At 43.8% G+C, this 7,197-nt stretch overlaps 1 long non-coding RNA gene across 2 annotated transcripts; it reads left to right on the top strand.

Moving 5' to 3' along the window:
• Positions 1–1,954: 1,954 nt before the first annotated feature.
• LOC137464926 (uncharacterized) lies at positions 1,955–6,995 on the top strand. Of its 2 annotated transcripts, none has more exons than XR_010994486.1 (3): positions 1,955–2,241; positions 5,710–5,826; positions 6,824–6,995. It is a non-coding gene; the product is annotated as an uncharacterized lncRNA (long non-coding RNA). The 2 variants fall into 2 exon arrangements; XR_010994487.1 differs by lacking the exon at positions 1,955–2,241 and adding an exon at positions 3,438–4,358.
• The last annotated feature ends 202 nt before the right edge of the window (positions 6,996–7,197 follow it).

The raw sequence follows: 7,197 nt of genomic DNA on the forward strand, positions 1-7,197 counted from the left end.
AGCAGCTACATCAATCAAGACCCTTATTCCTGGGTTATTTGTACTCCTCAGTGTTTAAAAGGAACTGGCCTCCGTGATTCTCAACACCCCGAGCACAAACAAAGCTGTAATAACTCAAAACTTAATGAAAGCAAACTCTGTATAATGCACACAGACCCTGAAACTCGCAGGGTCTTTCAAGAGAAAATCTTAGTTCAGCCAAAACACGCAGACAAAAGAAGAGGTTTAAATCCCTTCCAGACGCGGAGGCATGAGACACAAGGATATGTTCTGTTTATTTAACAAGCCAGAGCTGGAGCAAGAGCCCTCACAATACAATTACAGTGGTAACAATAAAAATGCAGCAAACCAAGTGCTGCAGCCTGAGAAAGACGAAGCCAGAGGCAGGATTATGGAACCTGCACACCCAGACGTTTTAATACCTATGCCAGACATAGAGCTGTATGATAATACGAACACAATAAAACATAAGGAATCTAAATCCTAGGAACAGATGGAAAGGCATAGCTTCTCTGGTGAAACTACTTTTCATTGGAGGCTTAGCTCCCAGCTTTGTGTGGAGCAGCCACCCATTCCAAGTCACCCTCAGTTCATCCTCCACAGCAGCTTGGACATGCTGCTCCTTCCTATTCCATATGTGATGAAACCCAGGATTAGATTGTTCTCCTGTGGAAAAGACAGAGCATTCCTTGGATGATGTCAGGATTGACCCTGTGATGGCAGCATCCACGGGCAGCATGGCAAACACATCAGGAAGGGCTGACTGAAGCACGTGTGCAAGATGAGTACACTAAGCCATTGCCCAAAAATATCTCCAAGTGACCAGCCAAAGGCCTGGCACAACAGAAGCTCCGCTGCTGTGACACAGGATTTTACCCACAGCCTTTTCTCAGAGCCAAATCCAGGGCTGGAAATGCAAAGCAACAAAAAAGGTGGGACCAGGGAAAGTTTAGACCAAATGGGCAGCTGAGAGAAATTAGAATAATGGTCCTAGTTGCTCCTAAATAATACATAGCAGTTTTTTTTTTTTTCCCCAGAAATGTGAATCATAGAGAATCATGGATCAGATTGTGTAGAGAACTGTTATTTCAAAGCTGCACTGTCTTTGGTAGCTAGGCTCTGCCTGAAGAACACGGGTCTGTGAGGCTCACACACAAATTTGTGTTTGGGGTATCCACTGCTTTAATCAAAAGAGAGAATTTCCTCTTCTCTACTGGTCAGCACCAGACCCAAGGAAGGTCTAAACTCCATGAGCCCTAGAGATCAAAAGAGCACTTTCAAGAGGAAGAACAGCAGATAACTGTAAAGGAAGTTACAGCTGTTTGCCATTTAATGAAGTTAAATGCACATGTAAATGTTTATAGACTCCAGGCTGCACTCAATTTTTTTTTTTTTTTTTGGAAGCAAGACTTTTGCAACATAATTATATGCCCCACAATGTTTTCCTCGTGGATTGTGAGTTATGTATAATTCCTTGTGATAATCTATAAATGGGTCATGGATCTGAAGCAGCTCAGACAGCCCATTACCTGCCTCATTCACATGAGCACTACTGCTATTTATTCCCAAAACTAACATTTATGCAAACCTCTCACACTTAACATGATTGGTTCGGGGTTTAATCTTATATTTTTCCTCCACTCAGATACTGTTTGAAAACAACAACAGCAACAACAAGGAATCCACTTACATTTCTGGGCAGGGTCCAAGCACTCCTTGAGGATTGAATGAATGGTTTCCTTAAGCCAGGAAAACTTTCAGTGCCTCATCCAGAAAATATTACGTGAGCAAAAGTCAGCTGTTACCTGTTGAGTCTGAAACAGTTATTAGTTGATTTTTTTAATTCTCTCACATGGGGATGGAAGCAACACACACAATTCAAAAAAAGAGGTTTAATTTGTCTTTGTAAACAGGTGAGTGTAAAAATCTCAGGCTATTTACAAACCACCACAGAAACCTGTTTTAATTTAGTTAAATACAGGGAAAATATTTTAACAATATGGGATTTTTTCCTTCCTCCAGTCTCTAATCTCTGTGTTCAGTCCAGTGAACCAACTCCACGTGCAATGAACCTAAGATGTTTTGCAAAGGGATCTCCAAGAAACCCCCACCAGCTCTCCTGCACTGCTGCTTGATGGCTTTCCTGCAGGCATGCAGCTAGGAAGAAAATTTGCATAATAGCTGTGAGATTAGAGGCATTTTATGCTTGAGGAACCAGAGTGCATAGCAGGCAGCACCAAGGTGAGTGTCTATAATTAAGTAACAATGATATAAGGTATCTGAGCAAAGATGACAGTAAATTTCTTTCCATAAAAGGCTGGTTCATCCCAGTTACAGCTACTATAGAAAAATCAGGCAGGCCTCTGTTTTTCCCATTATATCTCACTCTTGGCTTCTCTCTTAAAGCTTTTCTGCGCTCTGCTTTCGTGTGATTCCCCTGTCAGAGCCCCGGCAGGCTGTTTGTGGGCGAGGAAAACAGTCCATCATTCATCCGTCCCTCTGGCTGTAGCAGTGAAGAATTGCTAGCTCCTGCAGTGGCACTGGGTATTTAATGTCATCCCTGTAAAGGAGAAGGGGAAGCTGGCTCCCAGTACAGGCTGCAGCATCCTGGGACGTCTCAGGGTGTCCATCTGATGCCTTAGGATTTAGGTTTTATACTTTTTTTTTTATTTTTCAGACCCTGTACTGCTTTAGTGTATAGCACTAAAACTCCATGCCCTGTCAGCTGCTGCTCTCCTGTTTTACTCAGACAAAACAATTCCTCTCTAGGCCTGAACTCAAGGACACCTTATTGTCCCAGATGCAAACAACAGTGAATTGAGGGGGGCACACTTGGAGAAAATGAATTCTTTACCTGAAGCTGGAATTGGAGGATTAACCCCTGATATGGAAATGGACCAAACTTTTAACTTTATGGAAAAACTCATGACCATTGTCCATCTTGGGTGCAGCCTCTGGGAGGCTTTTGATGGTCCAAGCTGCACCTATTGGAGGCCTTTAATAAACACGTGCTTTTATTCTCTTAATCTTGTCTGGCCTCTGTTCTCGGCAGCCACTCCAAGGCCTCGCGGGTCCTCCTGTGGCCTCCATTTGTGTCCCCACGGCCTCGGGACACAGGCCTGGGCTCAGCTCCAGCGCCCGCCTGACAGGCCCGCGTCACACCCACAAAATGTTCTAACCTCTGATGCCTTTTTTGGGCTACCTAAAAACAGGGGCCAGACAAAGTTAAGAGAATAAAAAGCAGTTACATTTATTGAAGGGCCTTCGGGTAGATTTTGGGCAGGCAAAGGTTCCCAGGGACTACACCCAAAAATGGACCATGTGTCATGGGTCTTCACACTTTTATAATTCGGGTCCATTTGCACATTGGGGGTTGATCTAACAATTACAGCTTCAGCTAATGAAGTCATTTAGCCCAAGTTTCTCCCCCAAGTCACTTTTGTTTGCATTTCTGGGCCCTGAGGCACTGAGGTGTCCTTGGTTGCCAGGCCTGGAGAGGAATTGCTGTGTCTGCCCAAAATGGGACAGCAGCAGCTGACACTGGATATGGAGCTTGGAGCTATTCACTAAAGAACTGCAGGACCACAAACGCATGAAAAATACAAAAGCTAAAATCCCAAGGCATCACCTTGACCGCCCCCAGCAGAAGGCAGGAGAGTGGCTCTGCCACCACCCTCTGTCCTCTCTAAATTCACAGTGGCTTTGCCAATCCCAAACCATTGCCCCAGCTCTGCAATGAAACGCTTCCCCCGGCCCACCCCCTCTCCTTCCCACTCACCCCTCCAAACAAAACACCCCTGTGTCTCTTTCCGTCAGACCAGGAGACTGCAACAGACATATTTAAACTCAGATAAAATAAAGGCTTGCCCCTTATGGCCAAAGTGTAAAATGTCATTTAAATAAACTTTAACGAAAAAAAAAAAAAAAAATCACAAAGTTCCCTGCCATAAATGAGTGATTCTTAACTCAGCCAGTGATCAACAAACTCACTTCCTAATTAAGTGTAGGAGCGCAATGAGGAACAGGGCATCCTTTGTTTCACCCGCCTGTGTGAACTCCAGCCACAAGTCCCCAGACTCCCCTAACTCTGCGTTCAGAGCTTGTAATTAGTACACAGGGAACCAGGTACCGCAGCAGCAGCCCCTCGGACAGTGGCTCCATTCAGCACCAGCCAGATGTGAGGAGCGTTCAAAGGGCGCCGACTGACTCACACACTGCGTGGTGTTGTGCGACACCATAATCTCTGCTTTCCAGCCCCACAGTCAACAGCCACTGTCATTTTTAATGCGTTCTAATTAGCTGGTAAGCTTTACAGAGAGGTTCAGCCGTGAAAGTGCCGAGCTACTGGTGGAGGACAGGTTGGTCAGGGTGCCTAATATTTCCTAAACTACCCCCAGCTTCATTAGGTATTATATATTCGTGCCAGTATGATAAAAATTGGATGGCGGCATATGCAGTAATTTTAAGGCACTTTCAAATGTGCTCGTTTTAAATGTTAGCCCACAAAATAAAAGGGAAAATGGGGAAAATATATGCAGAAAGAGCATCATGAGGAGCAAAAGTAAACCTCCTCCTGAGGTACCAGGAAGCCTCCAAGGGAACCTCACTCAGATGTTCACCTCTCTTATCCCTCTCTGAACAGTGAGCCACTGTTCCCCAAAGTTTCCATCCCAGAAAATCCAACTTCTGAGGCAGCAGACAGAGGTCAGGAGCCATTCTTACCTCCCTTGCAGAGCATCTTAGCTCAAGGTTTTGGATGATCCCAGTAGACTCAACCAGGCTGGCAGCCACCAACTAAAGAGCATATCCCCTCAACCAGTCAGTGGAAGGTGGTGGTAGAAGGTAAACAGTGATAATAAACTATTTTATTAAAAAGTAATATTAACACTGTGTGGTGTAAACTGCTCCTCTGGCAGCAGGAAAAGGGATTCCTCCTGTATCTGACAGCTTTACTGCCCTCCAAGTAAGACAAGGTATGTGTGTTCAAAGCCCCTTCCTAGCCAAAAAATCAGCAGCTTTCTCTCTCTTTTTCTTTTCCACTAAATAAAATTTCTCATACAGGAGTGCTGTGATGCAGCACTTAATGAGCAGAGTAACTCCCTTAAATGATTTGCATAAGCACCTATAAGAATACCAGTCCAATACTGACCTAAAAAGGGATGTTACAGAAATGTTCATGCAGGTTTCACAGGCCTGATCTGGTCTGGGAAAATATTGACACAGGGTATAAAAGAGCAGCAGATAAATTAGTGATAAGTACAGAGAACTATTAACAAATTATGAACTGCAAATGAACTGAGTTAGCAAATAGACTAAGGGGCCACTGGCTATTACATGCCCACATTAATAATTTGCTTAATTAGTTGGAATATAATAATAACAACACATTGAAACAGAAATATAAAGTTTGATTGCAAAATAGGACAGAAAGCAAAACTAGGTTTGTTGAATGTAAATTGTAACGTTTTATTTCATTCTAATTAATGGTGAAACAGAGATGTAAAGGAGAACATTTTCTAAATCTGTGTGCACATATCAGATGCCATCAGATGAAAAATTCTTTTTGAAGAAATTATTTCTCTATTCTTATCATGTGTTGCAGCAGCAGCCCAGTAGTCATACTTGCAGACAAGCAGGTCATTCATCCAGAAGCAATCTTCAAACTGTGAAGCATTATCGAGTTGTTCATTCACTTTGTTTCTTTTGCAGATGAATGAGCTCAGGCTACCTCTGGAGTAATGTGGTGATGAAATCCTTCATCTGGTCTGTGCCTCTCAGCCACCCAGAGATAAATTGCACTGCCCCTCACCCAGCTACCCCAGGTTAGTCTGATTTGCTCCAGGCTGCTGCAGCACAGAGGATCAGAAACAAAAGGCTTTCCCAAACAGCATCCCTGGAAGCCACATCTGGATGGAGTCTGAGCAGGAAAGGATTATGAAAAAACTCACCACTCCCATCCTTGGCAAGATCCATTTATCCACTTAGCCAGGCATACCTGTGTCTCCAGCAGCTTTCCTCCAGTGATGATCTAATGATTGATAACACAAGTGTAAGGGGGGAGGGGGGTGCAGCGATGAGGAAGACAGCTTTTCAAGTAGCACCTCTCTTCCAGAGAGATGATTGCGCATTCCCCACAAAATGAATAATGCTGCTTATTATGTGCTAGGGAACATCAGGCACCACTCAGATGCATCACTCATCTCATTTTCCAGGTCAAAATCAATGTGAGGAAAAGTGATGTGACATGGGCCCTATAGATTTTTTAACAATACTGATGCAGAGGAATTATTAATGACCCACCCACTGACCTCAAAGGAGACTGGCGTTTGCTCTCAAGATGCTGGTTTGAATGTGTGAAAAAAAGTGGGCTGCAGGAGCTCATAACACATGTTTTCAGGATCTGACCTGCCTTTTTCTGGAAGTACTTCCTCCTGCTATGGTGGGAGGACATGAGAAGCACACACCCAGTTTATCAGGAGCTGAGTGATGGCAGGTGAGAGCTCTATATGGGAATCCCTTGATCCGTCCCAGCTGCCTGCCAGGAATGATACTCAAAGGAGCCTAACACATAAACAGGAATTTATATTTTTGGTCAAAAAAAAGGTATCCCAAAACCTGGCACAGTTGTGTGCTCAGTACATGGTAAAAGAAAACAAATTCCTGTAAAATGAAACAGGCACAGATTTGTTTAAAGCAATGGGTCTGCACCACAGAGTTTGACTGATTTTCCTCCTGAACCTGTGATTCACATTGAATGGCTTCATTTGGTCCTGTCTTGATTTTTTCCTCCCTCTTTTCTAAAGTGGATTCTGAACTCGGACAGGTTGGCATTCAGGATGTGCTCACGACTCACAGAATCACAGGTTGGAAAAGACCTTCAAGATCACCAGGTCCAACCCTAGACTGAACACCACCATGTCACTAAACATGCCCCAAAGTGCCATGTCCACTCTGAACACTTCCAGGGATGGTGACTCAACCATTGCCCTGGGCAGCCTGTTCCAATGATTAACCACTCCTGCAGTGAGGAAATATTTCCTAATACAAATCCACTTGATTTCATATTAGGAAATAAAAACAATTAAATACATGCAATTTCCTTTGTGTTAAAACCAGCACAGAAACCTCAGACTTCTGTCAACCCATGACTGATTTTTATTATCCTCAGTGCTGCTGTTGAAAACTTCAGCTCAATGG

This window comes from Anomalospiza imberbis, chromosome Z, assembly GCF_031753505.1.
Source record: "Anomalospiza imberbis isolate Cuckoo-Finch-1a 21T00152 chromosome Z, ASM3175350v1, whole genome shotgun sequence".
In the NCBI taxonomy this organism is placed as follows: Eukaryota; Metazoa; Chordata; class Aves; order Passeriformes; family Viduidae; genus Anomalospiza; species Anomalospiza imberbis.